Source organism: Ostrinia furnacalis, unplaced genomic scaffold, assembly GCF_004193835.3.
Source record: "Ostrinia furnacalis isolate ACB-3 unplaced genomic scaffold, ASM419383v2 OfSCF2422, whole genome shotgun sequence".
Classification (NCBI taxonomy): Eukaryota; Metazoa; Arthropoda; class Insecta; order Lepidoptera; family Crambidae; genus Ostrinia; species Ostrinia furnacalis.
The window spans coordinates 93,196-108,155 of NW_021132661.1; the positions used below are offsets into that span (position 1 = coordinate 93,196).

Sequence of the window (14,960 nt, forward strand, 5' to 3'; positions counted from 1 at the left end):
ACACACACTTTTGTGTTTACACAACAGTAGGTATATTTTTGCGGGATCCTTCGTTACTGGATCTCGAGTAAAATTACGGGATTCGACAGCAACGTAAGGTGAGGAGACCTTTTTTCGGACATTCTTTACTTTTGTACTAATACATGTAAATAAATAAATAGTTTATTTATTAAAATAAGAGCGTTATGAGAATTTATTATGCTAGATTTTACATTAGTTCATAGTCTTTTTTAGCCTTAGCTAGGTTAAAACTTGTTAACCTGTAAATATTATGTACAGCCAGTCTTTTAATCATAGAAAAGTAATTTAGTCTAAGTTTTGATAAAAATCTATAATCCTACCTAATGAGCAAACTTGTTAGCATTACTTGGCCTAAATGCACACTGCATGTATTGCACAGTCGCGTAGCGCGCACGCAGCGAAATATTAAACAAAACACGATTTACGAAATTCGACACATACAAACGCAGACAAGTTTGTTATACTGTAATGTCATCAAAACTGGAAAAAAACCTTATAAGTAATTTTTGAACCAAATGCTAAGCAGACTAGACGGTGTTAGGGTTACAATAGCGTTAATCACGTGCCAAATCAGTAATTAATTATTATGTCACATTATTTTATTGATAGTAGACTAGCTCATGCCGTAGCAAACTCGGTGATTTAATGACAAAACATATAATTTTAATTTTATTAAATAGCAGAATCTGAGGAGTTTTGGATTATTTGGTCTGGAATAATATAAGTCCTGGTCCTCATTTAACCACAATGGGGCAAGATACATTAAAATTTCATTATTTTGGTATTATTTTCATAATTATTAACACCAACATCAATATTCTCGTTTTATATGAATTGAGGATGTTTGCTCATAACTTTGATAGATAAGTTTATGTCAGATACGAAATCTTAAAAAATACAAATACATAACACGCAATACTGGCTGTACAACTTACGCTATGTAGCAAAAAAAGAGTGGGTACGGTAATAGTCGAGTGGCGCGATCATCGTACGATGCTGCTACGTACAGCTGATTCGGTTTTTCACCTACGGACACCGTGTCATTGGCTGCTTTGCTTTTTTTGCTATTTTTTACTTATTTTTAAAGCGATTCTATTTTTAAATAACAATGTGTGATAAAATTAACTGTTCTTGATGGCATGTAATCATATCAATCAAATCTTATCGTAGTATCAGAAATGTAAATTGTAAAACTGATATTTGTAGGCATCTATTGTAGGTAAGTTATCATTTGAAATCCGAAGTAAATTTTATATTATGTAGATATTTAAGCATGGAAATTATAAAATCTGTATGCATTAAGTATTGCAAAATACTTCCTGAAAATTCGCGTTATTTTCCAGAAAATTCTTTGCTGATAAGAATTTCATTGAAAAGAATTTTGGAATAAAAACTTCTGTTATTATTGTAGTAATGCCGGGCAAGACCCCGACCCTCCACTGTGTCATAGAACACGGCAAGAGCTATCAGAAATCGGGTTTCAACGCTGTGGCAACGGGCCGGCCGCGTCGTCGTGCCGCCAGTTGCAACCGACCCGCCGCTCTGCTACCACGCGGTGCGAGCACGCACCAGCGAACCCGTGCATACAGTGACAGTGCCACAGTGCAGACTCAGTGACCATTCGGCTGGACTCAACTGTATTTTACACCTTCAGCGAACGAACGACCGATTCAGAAATTTGCACAATATTCTCGGTAAGTAGGTAGTTTACGTTTACGCAGAAAAGTTAAGTCTACGAATTGCTGGATTTAAAATTCACCGGGTCAGTGCTTGACCGGTGCTAACATTTGAGTGAATATATTAGGATATTTAGACTTTGAATTCACAATTTGGACTTAATGTTAAGGTTTATAATTTATGGATGGATATCGGACGATGTTTATGATGGTATCGTCATCATACCCACCTATGGTGTTAATGAAAAACGAGTTTTCAAGGTCTATGTCGTTTTGTTTAGTGACGTTTTCCATTTATTTTAAACAATTACACTTTTAGTGAATTAGTATGAACACATTTTTGCGTTCGTAGATAACTTACATTAAAATTGTTAAAATAAAATACAAAACAAATTAAGTTTCAACCAAAAGATTGTAATTACCACACACTTTTATTCTTGGCACAATTACTGTAGATAACTCAATGATAAAACTAATCAAACCTATCGTGTTAGGCCGATTCATTCAATAACATCATTCTTTAATTTAATACTGGTAGTACAAGTCGGTAATTTACCTTATTTGTGGAAAAATATTAACAATCTTCAACGTGATTTTTCTTGAATCCAGAGGTCGAAGAGAAATGTTTTGTATCTAATGAACCAGTACGTCGTAAATCTGCATAAAAGTGCATAGAATTCTGACCCTAAACATTTTTAAAGACGTGGGCGGTCAAATCAATCTGCTTTGTAAAGACATCAACAACTCTTCAAATTCAGATCATTATCCAATCAGACATCTGTTGACATCCAAACCAAGACTTACAACTTGAAAAATACAATAATAGATATAATAAAAATAATGACCGGTGTTTGTGGTGAAGTCAGACGGATTTTGAGCGGAGGCAATTGTAATGATGATGAAGCAGAACCGTGTTAAAACGTTCAGCTCGCCATAGACAGTGTGGAGGCTGCGCCGGCGCAGTCGCGGTTATTAAGGTAATAGTCGCGCGATTAGCTAGCGTTTTCGATTAACCCCAGGACCACCTTGCAAATGGGCATATGATTTTGATCAAAGTCTATTTTATTTGTTTTACCCATATATCCCTGCTGAAAATCAGCGTCGCATACATTATCATGAGGCTGCGCCGGCGCAGTCGCGGCTATTAAGGTAATAGTCGCGCGATTAGCTAGCGTTTTCGATTAACCCCAGGACCACCTTGCAAATGGGCATATGATTTTGATCAGTTTTTATTTTATTTGTTTTACCCAAAGATCCCTGCTGAAAATCAGCGTGGCATACATTGTCATGACTTAAGACTATTAAGACGGAGACCTAGTTGGCAAATGTCTTTTGAGTTTTAAACGTTCAGCTCGCCATAGACTGCGTGGAGGCTGCGCCGGCGCAGTCGCGGCTATTAACGTAATAGTCGCGCGATTAGCGAGCGTTTTCGATTAACCCCGCGACCACCAGCACTGAGTTACTCTACCACTTCATTTCCTCCTTCGTGTAACAATTTTAACTGAAACTAACGTTTTATAATGGCGATAAGTATGCAAATTGTGCGTATCGGTGTGCCAATTCAATTACTGATTAACAAGCTAATATTCTGGTTCTTCAATGAGGTTAAGTTTAAACACTAGTTTGCGACTTCGTTGCTTTAGATAAAACGTGCTTAGCTTCATGTGAATACATAGTTCCGACGATTTAAGGTTGCTTAACTACTTCACCTATTATTTCATTAAAGTTTTGTTCTGTTGTAGTAATTTTATATTCAATTTTTTCACGCTTAAAGTCTGTATTCAAAGTAATCATGGCAGAACTTATTTTTGTCTTATAATTAACTTTATCTCTTGTAAATCACGTCTCAGAGTCATGTATATCAGTGTGCTTCATTATATATTTGATGGCTTCATTCGAGACTGTAGTCTTGTATACGAGTATTACTCGAATTATTACTTCGTCTTGGTTCAGATTATTATTGCCTTTATCAGTAACATTGGCCTACTCATTTTATCATCGAATACTAAACACATTACTCAGTTCATTCTTTGCAATGAATTTTTTTTAACTGTTTAAAGAGTTCAGTCGGATAACAAATTGTCTGCACATGCTTATGCTCCACATCTGTCCAGTGCGACAGTTGAATGGCTGGGGTAAAAGTAATAATATTATTCATTCATACTTTTATTATTAAACAAAATTAAACTGTTACTGAATCGCTTATTCTGGTTTTATAAATTCGATAAAAAGAGACAATTTTAAAATAAAGCAACTTTACAAGCACTTATTTAACACTGTAAATTACAACAGAATCACTTTAAAGATTTGGCAAGTGAAACTTTTCGTAACAAGTGGGTGGTAAATGCAACAAAGTGCAGTAACTCTTACATAAAATCAACAGTTGTTTTCAAAATTTACGAAGGACCTCGAAGTGCCAAGACATTTTAGAATACCTTCTTGTACTCGTATGTGTATTCCACCGACGGCTCCTGATAAAAGATTTTCTCTCTATTGTCTGATTTTATATTGAAAAAACCGGCCAAGTGCGAGTCGGGCTCGCGCACAAAGGGTTCCGTAGCAGCAAATATAATAAACTTATTATGTCNATCCTATCCTTGAAATGTAAATTCATTTCCTTCTCTACCTTTTATTGAGACAAGCTGTTTTTTTACTTTTTAACGATGTCATGTTTTACGTAAGGCACTTGCAGGTATGTGTACTTTTTAAATGTCAACGAACTCTCGGGATATTTCAAACCAAATCTCGCTATCAGAATTTTGCCATTTAATCCGCCATAGTGAAAGTACCTACCTACTTTCACCCCTCTTGAAATAATTCGGTCCGCAAATCTGTATCAACACTTGCGCATGGACTGCGCAAAAAATTGGTGTCATTAGGTCTTCAAGCAATGAATAATATCGCGATACAGACTGCGATTTGTTAGGTTTAAGCTAGCGGGGTTTCGAAACACCGCATTTGTCTTGTTAATGTATGCATAATAATGTTTAGTTCACTTATGATGCATGCAAATTTTGCTTTCACATTTTTTGTCATTGGCGTATGATGTCTTCTTACTGCCGCAATATCTATATTCGTGAGCTATCTCGCATCGAGCGCGTTTTTGTTACCTTCTTTGGCACCTACTGATTCATAACTTGATATCCTTGGAAAGTTGGAGCCAGATGAACGAACTTCAGTTGCGTTTGCATCGTTTTAATTCAATTCAATATCATTATTTTGTGCTTCATGAGCGTACATTTTGAGAGCAGTTTCAATTATTGTTCGATTGTTAACAAAGGTAATAACAATTTGTATTCATATCATATCTCTAGGAGTGTGTGTGTTAGATAATAGCGCAGTGTTTGCTATAATAGTTAATGCATCAAAGCACACCTAAAACATTATTATGTGTCATGACTGAGTCCACAAAGCGTGTACTTTGTCATAATATGTAACGTAGCGTTTCGATTCACTATTAAACTAATATTCACACAGTAACTTATTATGTCAAAGAAAAAATATTGAAATTTTTATCCAATAGGTAAGAACTGATAAAACAATTAGGGCAAGGTCATCCAACATTTTTTCATTTTATCGCTAATACAAGTAGGTATGTCCTGTACATAATTATGTGTTATTGTTCAAGACCCGTTATCAACTTTAAGCTGTATAATAGCCTGAACTTGAAACGCGTGACTGAACATCGAGCCCGATTAGGTCAGATGCGGTAAAGGTGCGTCCACATTAATGGGTCAAAGGGCAACACACAGTCACAGTACCTAGCTTCTGTAATTGCCGGTCTATTGTGTGGCGAACGTTGACATATAAGTTCAATTATAATGCAGCATCTGGATGCATCAATGATGTAACTGAAACGTTGAATACGTTTCACGTTTGCAAATGCAAATAGATATGCAAAATTAAGTGAAAAGTCTTTGAAAATGTTTGTCCTACTCACTCAAAGTTTGTTCTCTCAAACTGTGTTCTTTGGTGTTATACCAATGTCACTTTTTCTGGGCTTATGTCATTAAATTTATAATTTATATTTATAATTTATACTTCCAGTAACGAGCATTTACAAACTCACACGCGACTGTAGCTGACTTTCCTTTAGTTTTACTTTTAAAGTAATCAGTTTCTAAAGTCTCTCTTCTAAATAGTACTAATGGAAAATTAAAATCAATAACTGTAGAAAATTACGCACATACCAAAGACATGTTTGTAGAAGATAGTATTATCACAAATGATATCGCACCGGATCTAGATCACACGTTAGTGGCAAACAAGTCATTAGGCGAGATGTAACTAATTGAATCAATTACTAAGCATGAGAACGTTAAACCAATTAAAGATGCTCCGCTATCGGCAACTTGACAGGACACTCTGCAGCGAAGATAAAACCAATTTTGTCGACTATCGATACATAAATAATGAGATAAGTGCCTAACTATTCAAATATCAATGTTTATTAGAAAATATCAATCATAAGATAGTGATTGAATAATTCATTGAAGTTTTACGCTTTATTAGAGGAAAAATTATAACACTACTAGCTTTCCGCCCGCGGCTTCGCCCGCGTGGAATTTTGTCTGTCACAGAAAAACTTTATCGCGCGCGTCCTTGTTTCAAAAACCGGGATAAAAACTATCCTATGTTCTTTCCCGGGACTCAACTATCTCTATGCCAAATTTCATCAAAATCGGTTGCGAGGTTTAAGCGGGAAAGCGTAACAGACAGACAGACAGAGTTACTTTCGCATTTATAATATTAGTTGGGATTGTTTGCAAAATGTATCCATAGCAGGCAACTTGTGAACCAAGAAGAGCTTTATGTGAAACATTAATTTTAACAGTTCTTGTAAAACGATTATCCTAGTTTAAAATACATATCCGAAGAAAGGAAAAACATTAGGCATTAACCTATAGTCGCCTAGATGAAGAAGGCTATAAATGTTTGGCAGAATAATTGACGTTGCTTTAGCGAATAGTTATGTTATCATCTTTTGTACTGATTGAGACCTTTGTACTGCGGAAGAGTTGAGCGGTAAACGTATTTGCTTGATCTACGTGTCAACTTAATAACTATCTATGCCATCAAGGGCAATTAACTCTTTGAACTTTACGTGTTTTTACGTCTTCACTAGATTGTTTGTGTTTTGTTAATTTAAGGCAAATTCTGGAAGTAATGACATGTACGAATATTACATAAAAAGTAAAATTCTCGAAACATGATTTTACATGTGTGTTTGTTTGTATTCGAGGGGAGACGATTTTCTCATGACCGCGGACAATGTCTGTATTGATAGTCCGGCATCTGGTTCATAGCATCAACAAAAAATTTGAACAAAGACTCATTTCAACGTCCAGACATCTCCACTTTCTAAACCAATAACTCTAATGTTACTGCTGCTGTTAGTCTAACGACAGCCATATTTTTTCTTCATTACTTTTGTATCTACGACCCTAACACTTTAGTGGTTTATGGTTCTTTGAAAATTTAGTACACATTAGATGCCATTCTAAAACATAAATACTAACATAAATTCGTTACCAATGATCATTTCTGTGTTTGTCGACTAAAACCCATTTCTATCATTATCAAATGAGGTAGCTAATCTTTATATCTTTTGTATGATTTATTAAGATTGTTACGTAAAGTTTTAATCACAGAACGTGATGGATGTTACAAAGTCAAAGAGAACTACGTAGCTACATTTTAACAGAACCTTGATGATATCCTCAATCACACTTTACAGTGATGTATGTCGACGGTAGCGCACTAAGTGTAACTAATTTACTGCATTCTTATGATTTAGATAATGAAGGCTATAAATATTGTTATCACTGTGACCGTGTGGAGGAAAAGGTCTTTGAGTCCCACTCTCACACTTTTCTCGTGGATGTCGTTAAAGGTGATTAAGGGTTAAATGTGCGAAGATCAGACCTCCCCAACACGTCTGAATAGTGTGGAGAGTGAACAAATCCTCTATTTGCCTCTACTAAATTATAAAGGGTCTTGTTCCTACAGGAGGAAACCAAATAAATGACTTGATGATGATATCGAAACATTATTGTCATGAATGAACTGATAAATACAAATAATAACAAGTTACCATACTCTGTAAAAACACAAATATTTGACAAACCACAACACAAATCACAGCAGCCGCAGTTATGTCACAAGTTTGTTGTAATGCTAATGCACAGAAAGCGCGCTTCACGACGGAGTGACGCTAACTGGCAATTACTTCACCTTAGACACGTGGTTGTGCTGTTGTTGACTTGGTGCTGACGTCTGGCCAGACAGAAGATAAAAAGCAGGAAATGTTAGTCTTACACGTGGCTGCTAATGATGTTGCGACATCTATCAAACTTTTGATGCCATTTATAATAGAATATTATTCCACTATTACGTATAATAAATTCCCAATCTCAAATTACAAGCAATTGACATTGTCACTGAATATTATAATAATATATCACACATTAGCTATGCTGTTCATACGAAGAAGATTGATGTTCCAAGCGTAACAAATTGCCGTTAAAAACTAGTGATGCCTAGATATGGACCTACAGGCATAAAAAGACACACTTCTCCGTGTCACCTTAACATTCCTGTCATAGTATCTGGCTATTTTCCCTTGTTATGTACCTCTTCTAAGAGGCCTCTCGTTACTACTGAATATCCTAGTCGTACGAGTTCCTTTTATGGGCTTAACTGCTTCTTCTTCCGAACTGATTTAAAATTCAAAGCTGGTTAACGGTACTGGATATGGAAAAACATGCCGTGTTGGGTTAATTTGACACGATAGATTTGCGTTTTTGTTAATGCAACATAAGGTGTTTTATTTATTTCTAATATTTCTTTAAGATTTTGTCAAATGTGAGGGATTTTTTAGGTGAAAAAATCTTATGGCTATTAATATTTAAGTAGAAGTAACTATAGAAAATACCTTACTTTAAGTTTTTAAATATTTTGAGCAGCCAGTACGGCTTTTGATAAACAAACATCACGTAATCCTATAAATAAATACATACAAAGATGGCCACGGAATGGACCCTTGGACGACCCCTCGATATGGTCGAGCTGGGACCGGATCCAGCAAGGACAAATATTTCATTTCTTGTCGAGATCACCTTTTCAAACGCAGGATTAGAGAAATAGGAATTCGAATTGCTATAAAGACAGGTACGCAATAAGATGATGTTAGAATTTTAGTACAGACTAGCGGCCGCCCGCGACTTCGTACGCGTGGATCCCGTTTTACCCCCTTCATCTATCTTACGCGGTTGAGATTTTTTCATACAAATGTTTTTTCCCGCTAATTCCCGTTCCCGTGGGAATTTTGCAATATCCTGTTGTAAGTAAGCTTTAAGTTTACTAAGGTACCTGCACGCCAAATTTCAAGCGTCTAACTTAAGCGGTTTAGATTTTTCATACAAATGTTTTTTCCCGCTAACTCCCGTTCCCGTAGGAATTTTGTAATATTCTGTTGTAACTAAGCTTTAAGTTTACTAAGGTACCTGCATGCCAAATTTCAAGCGTCTAACTTAAGCGGTTTAGATTTTTCATACAAAAGGATTTTCCCGGTAATTCCCGTTCCCGTGGGAATTCCTAAGTATCCTATAACCTGCCCAGGAGTATGAAGAATAATTGTACCAAGTTTCGTTAAAATCCGTCGAGTAGTTTTTGTTTCTATAAGGAACATACAGACAGACAGACAGACAGACAGACAGATAGACAGACAGACAGACAAAAATTTTACTGATTGCATTTTTGGCATCAGTATCGATTACTAATCACCCCCTGATAGTTATTTTGAAAATATATTTCATGTACAGAATTGACCTCTCTACAGATTTATTATAAGTATAGATAGATAATTGCCGTGTCATACTTATAAAGTAAATATAAGTGTTATTGAATTGCCTTTTCCTTATTTTAAATGTGACCGTGGCTTTTAAATGGTAAAAGTAATTACCCAATCAATTCGTTAATATTTAATGTTTCCTTTTGCAATAACTATTATAACCAAACATAACAAACACATTTCACAGTAATTTACAGAAGAAGGGTTAAAAAAGAAATAACCATAAATAGGAAATGTAAAAATGCGGGTCTAATCCATCGCAGTTTTGACATTGAAATGTGGGAAGAAGACAAGAAAGGGGTTGGAAATGTGTAAACATATTTATACGGACCTCACTGCAAGTCCTTCGCTTTGTGAATGCATACATTGATTCCGGGAAGGGTGTTTTATCCTTCGGGATATTGTTCGGTGTTATTTATGTCGTGCGTTTATCACACTGGCATAAAGTGATATTGGAAATTTATTCCATTTGAAACACTATAACTGCGATTGGATTTTTCTTATTTACATGATAAAGAATCTTTGATACAGCGAATTGTGTTCGTGCACAGTGAAGGCTTTCCGAATAATGTAATGATTAATCAATCAGAGTACTCAACATTTCATTACCTTGGGTCTCCATTATCTTGATTAATATTATCTATTAGATGGTTCTGGTAACAGATTATTGAGTCGAGGCTAAAAATAAGTAAGAGTTTATCAGTTTCACCATTCCATTGTGTTGAATGTTTAAAATAACATAGACAAAAGTTTCTCTCTAAAGAAGAAGAAGCGTAAAGAAAATCTTAATGTTACGTTATTTAAATCCAATCCTGGAACGCCGTAGTTAACAGACAACCGTTAAATCCCGATAAATGTTACCTCAATAACAATATTGCGCCTCGCAGAATTGAATTTAACTAACCTTCAAAATTGTTTACGTTTCGCCCTTTACGCCTGCGTTTGTATTTACGCGTGTGCCTTATTATAATAAACAATTGGATAGTTTATAGAAATTGCTGGCTCCCCTTCCGTATGGTTAATCATCAACTAATCTTAGTGATTGTTTACACATTCCAGCAAAACAGCACTTAGTGGATTACCCTGTTCAAGATATTCAGATTTTATTGTGAAACCACATTCGTTTTTATTATCTCTATGCCGAAATAGAACAGTTTTTTGAAAAGTTTCATTTGTATCAGTATAATATGGATGAAATCTACTATTTCCATTGAATGTCTTGTCTTTATGTTAATCGATTGTCGCTGTATTTCACAAGCTTGTAATCCCCAGTGCAATTTGCATCACAAATTCTATATTATCTTAAACTATTCAATATAAAGACAATCGACGCGACCCCACAAGAGTGCGAAGGCATCCTGCCTTTTACTGCCCTTAATCTAAAGAGTTTATGCGGCGTAACTATTCATTTTATACCTTCCCAGCCCATAGATGTCTCGCAAATAATGAGAAATCGTTTCCGTTAGAATAGGGTTTCTCCAACTCGGGTACGCTCTAGTGATGTACAACTCAAGGAGTCGAGTTTTACTTTTGAAGCCGCGAGCGAGGCGGATTGGCAGGACTCAGTGACCTTGGTTCCTTCGAGGCTTCAAAAATGAAAGCGAGTCTTCAGTAAAATCGAAATTAGAACACAAAATACTGAATATCTTATGTCATAAAGACCGTAGATGCTTAATCTATTGTGCTTTACCTCTACTTATTATCCTCATTCTTCAACAGCTCGTCACAACTAGAGCACATAAAAAGACTATAAGTATACCTACTTAGTGCATTGCAAAAAGCCTTGAGATCGATCGAGCTCTCAAAAAGACTGAAAAAGTCCCCGAGTCGAGCTTGATACAAATGAGGCGAGTCCTGTTAACCGAGCTCTAGACAAAAGGACTCGGAGGTCTCGAGTTTTGTACATCACTAGTATAAGTACGCTCTCGGTGATCACGAAACGCCTACGAAGCGTGGGTGAGCAGGACCAAGCCAATAAATCTAGCTACAACCAACCGGCCCTTAAGTATAGCTTACGTTCTAGGCATCCAGTTAGGTAGCTTCTGCAGTTCGAAACGTATTTTTAAAACGTAAAGCAGTGTTTATATGCAATTTACTAGCTGCAGCAGCTTGTATTTGTCGTCAGGGAAATGGTCTTGTATGCTACGGAAGACATCTTGGACATGAAAATGCAGAGAAAGCAGCCCTGAACTTTCTGTTATTAAAATTAAATATGACAGCCTATAATGAGACTGCTCAGGAAGGTGAAAGATGAAATGGTGAAAATACCTTGCAAGATTTGAATAGGTACCTATGCTTTTATGTACATAAAAGCTAAGGTTAAGCTTATTAACCTTTAATAAAATACTTGCTACATACTAATTTAGTAAGGCTAGTAAAATAGAAGCGAATTATCCTTAATTATTGAGAGGACAATAACATATAAAATCTAGCTACGGAACTAGACGTAGGTTATTTAAGTCCTAACAATCGTAAAGCCTAGGTCCTAGACCTTCATTAGGGACCCTTCAGGCCCGCCCACGCAAGCACTCGTATCAAGCTTTCCAACTGGTATCGAATGGAAAACGCGAGCTATAAACGATTCGATTATCCAATAACAATTCGATTTTAGTGAGCATCTAACAGTTTTACTGTCTCTTTCAGTCGTTAACACTTTTATTGGTCATGTTTTTAAGAACTCTGAGTCTGAGGTCAATCGTAGTCATATTTTTGCTATAGATTAAACGTGCCGAGAGGTTATGTACGAGTTTGTAACACAAATCTAATATTTAAACAAAATTGGTTACATTCGAAAAAAACAAAAACAAAATTAGGCATTTGTGTGTAAATCAGTCGTGTGTATTCCTCAGAAATGACGCAGATACTATTCGCAAATAGGTATGTACAAATATTATCTAACGTCTCATTACACTTTTAGTGGAGTCTAGCGCATAATTTTAAATGGTATAATAGATAACTGCTTAGTATACTTTGCTACAAGATTTGGAGTATGCGATGCGCACGAGTGCTTCATAACCTGTTACCTAACTCACTCGTTATCAGACAATAAGAATTACGTTCGTGATGAAAAACTCAATTTACTTTCAAATTGCATTTCAGTGTTACCGATAGATAAACGAACAAACTATCGAGCAATTAGGTAAGTATCTTTGCCAAAATTTTACACTATTTTATTGTGTTGAAATGTGTATAAAATACAGCGATGCAGTTAATTAAACAAGCTCAAATAATGATAAAGAATTAGTCGGTAGTGTCAGTAAAAACACCGGCAACTGTATAAATAAACTGGGCAGTTTTAAATACGATGTAACATTCTCATTTTTAAAACTAAGATTTTGCAAAAAAATGTTGACATCTCCAAGAAAGACAAGCAAACACAACGTTACAGTTTTTGAACAGTTACAAAAACTCTGTAGAATAAACACAAAAAACATTTCTAAGAATCACATGATACCATTCACACGACCATCTTTGACTGTATTTTTTGCAGCTTTTTCTTATATCCAGACAATTTACTTTCTATGACATTTTGTAAAATCACCGCTAGTTCTGCTAATCGACCGTTACGAACGGTTCGAGAATTCCATCCTTTATTACCTTAATTAATTTTATTTTTGGTCCTTGTTCGCCATGCATGTTTAATTTTGATATGCTATTAATCTTGTCTTGATAAGACGTTGATTTTAAAACTTAGCCCTAAAAACGAGTAAGGAAGTAATTAATGTCAAGTCTGCAAAAATCTGAAAATTTCTTGGAATTTTTAATTTTGGTCGCAATCCGTTGAGTGGAGGTAAGTTATACGTTCAATTAGAAAGCACAGCGGCGTATGCGCATCCTACTTATACGTAAATGGTGAAAAAATGCACACGTCTGTCTCTCACAGAGCTACCGAAGAACGTTAACAGTGTCACCAAAAAAGTTTAAGTATCTGCCTTTGCTAATTAGGCGGTCAAACGCGCCGCAGCTCAGAGCGACGTGCACCATTACTTCCACAGACTTCGCTACCATTATCATTAACTTGAATTAGCATCCCTATATCTCAGACATAGGACACAAATCAGAATGTCTTGAAGAATCCCGTAAGTGCATAACAGACCTTCCGACTTGTTGGATTACAACTTGCATCGGAAGAACATAGATTGTAGAATTATTGGAACTCTCACACATCCCAAATTGCAAATCATCTTCAAAAGCTGCCTTTAGCTTGAACGTAAATAACACAATTTAACTGTATACAATTTTTATAGCTTGTGTTACTTTTGTGCTTAGTTTTATCGAAACAAAATTCTCCAATCCAATGGCTTTTGAAGCTTTTGTATCATAAACGAAATTAGTGTGTGAAAAAGATTGAAAGTCATCATCAATAAAATACAAGGTTGTATCGTTATCTACAAACATAATGGTGTACTTTGTAATCCATGTATCTCTTACGATTGCATTTCAATCTTTTCATTTCAATTTATCCATCGGTGTAAAGGTCGTGTCGTCTAAATCGAATGGTTTGCAATACACTTGCCTCTGGCAGGCGGCTCATTACAAGCCCTCTGTGCCGTGTTGTGGCTTCTAGAGCCATAAAATTGCTATTACCGACTAGATTACTCTTCGCGTAAATGAGGAGGAATGTTTTACAGGCGGCTCGACAGCGCCCCGGGCTGTATTCCGAGGACTGTCTAAGAAAGCTTCTGATGAATGTTTTTATGAATTTCCTAGTTTGAACGCGTAAATGTAGACTGAGATGAATTAGCTACTGTTATTAATGGCCAATTTAGATATGATCAAAATACCTTTAAAAGTCGTTACCATTTGATTAAAATTCACAAATTTTATTCTCATTTCGTATGCGTAATGGAGTTAGATACGCCTATTCAAACAAGCGTCATACAAAGTTAAGTAGACAATGCAACCGAATAATTTGGCAGTGCCATGTCCGTACATGTAGTGTGCTAATACCACCCAAAAAGTGTCGCCACATCATCGACATATTGTTTCGACAGCGAATAAATTATAACTTCCGTTCGATTTTTATGCATCGGTCGCGGCCGTTGGAATCAAATTGTAATCTAGTGGTCGAATTACAAAGGATGAATATTGCATGAACATAGACAAAATAGAAGAGCTACTTTACAATGCTGATAAGAATCACGGGACTCCTTTGACAAATGAATGCAACAGCATCAGCCCGAGATGCCACTATTGTTACCTTATTTCTAGTCGTACTGTACCTATTGATGAGTTCGTTTCTGTTGTTAAAAAAATCTAATTTATTCACAGTTATCTATTTAGAGAAGAAGTAAACTGTAGAATCAGTAGATAAAATAACTTCTATATCAAAATCAAAATCATTTATTCNAATCAAAATCAAAAATATTTATTCAGTTTAGACCACAAGTGGCACTTATCAATAAAGCAAG

General features: G+C 35.8%; 1 protein-coding gene across 1 annotated transcript in view; it reads left to right on the forward strand.

The window, feature by feature from the left end:
* Positions 1-1,525: 1,525 nt before the first annotated feature.
* wdp (Leucine rich repeat protein windpipe) overlaps positions 1,526-14,960 on the forward strand; it is a 41,104-nt gene continuing 27,669 nt past the window's right edge. Inside the window, exon 1 of the mRNA XM_028308503.1 lies at positions 1,526-1,715. The gene's annotated coding sequence lies outside the window, so the exon portion shown is untranslated. The remainder of the gene's footprint in view (positions 1,716-14,960) is intronic.